At 37.6% G+C, this 1,328-nt stretch overlaps 1 pseudogene; it reads right to left on the reverse strand.

Annotated features, from left to right (window-relative positions):
• Window positions 1-769: 769 nt before the first annotated feature.
• Window positions 770-889, reverse strand: LOC145411286 (5S ribosomal RNA; annotated as a pseudogene).
• Window positions 890-1,328: the final 439 nt, after the last annotated feature.

Below are 1,328 nucleotides of genomic sequence, written 5' to 3' on the forward strand. Positions count from 1 at the left end.
GTATGACTACACCACCAGGAGACGACAGGGAACAATCACTTGTTAGTCTGGGGGATACTGCTTTAAAATCAATTCAGTTAACAATTTATCACACTTAAAATGACTATAGCTCATGTTTACATTTTTTTCATATGTGCCAGAAATTAGACAAGATTCTATTACATTTCTTTCATCTAAGCTTTTTGATCCTGCTAGAATCTTAAAGCCTGCCCAGTCAATGGTCACTGGATGCTTTGTGCTGAAAGAAACCACTACTCTGCTGGGCTGTCCTTACACTGTATTTATGTTGTGATATTCTAGTTTCCAAATCTTTTCTAGATTGTCCTATATATAATTTGTTACAGCTTTTAGACGGGATTTTGTAAACAACTCCTGAATAACTGAATGGGCTGTTCTTGATGAGGTTTTTTTTTTATAGTGTTCTCATATTTGAATACTACTGTACATTAAGTTTCTTCAGTATGTGAACAATATCAAAAAAATTTTCATGGAAGGGTAGGACAAGGGATCTTTGAATATTCTGGCGATCTGGCATATTAGTGTTCCCTTCAAGGAATCGTTTCTTGGCTGTATTGTGCCACTGAGTTAGTATACTTGGTGGATATTTTAGCTTCTTTCGAATGCTCTGAATCATTTCTAGTTCATTCATTCATTCATTCATCCATTGCCAGACGCCATGTATCCCAAACAGGGTGGTCAACGGCTCAGAGTTAACTGTTTTACAGGGAGGGGCACCAATCCTCCACCAACCCCACTTGACACGTAGGGATGCCAACAGCATCTGGTGTTCCCAGGCGGTCACCCATCCAAGTACTAACCAGACCCAACGTTGCTTAACTTCGCTGATCGGATGGGAAGCGGTGTACTCAACGTGGTATTTCTAGTTCATCATCTAAAAATTATGGGTCTGAAATTCTATATGGTCTTAAGTACATGGATATCAACACAGATCTTTTTACATTAATGTAATGGTTTGAATAATAATGCACATGACATAATATTTGTAAGTTTTCTGTATACCTTAGTCTTCAAAACATTTTGGTCTCTGACAACTTTTACGTCCAAAAATGGTAATTCATTATCCATTTCCATTTCATGAGTAAACTTAATCGAAGGAACTAACGAATTTACTTTCAGGAGAAATTCATCAATGGGAAGACTGTTAGGCCAGAAGCACGTATTGGAGCCAAACCATGTTTTGCTCCTTTACGGAGGTCAGTAAATGTTTTTCAAAGAATTCCATGTAAATATTTGCCAGAACTGGGGAGAGGAGATTACCCATGGTCATACCGAAATTTTGTGTGTAAAATTTGCCTTCAAAGGTAAAA

Source organism: Coenobita brevimanus, chromosome 88 (assembly GCF_032717465.1).
Source record: "Coenobita brevimanus isolate Jiangsu-jjx chromosome 88, ASM3271746v2, whole genome shotgun sequence".
NCBI lineage: Eukaryota > Metazoa > Arthropoda > Malacostraca > Decapoda > Coenobitidae > Coenobita > Coenobita brevimanus.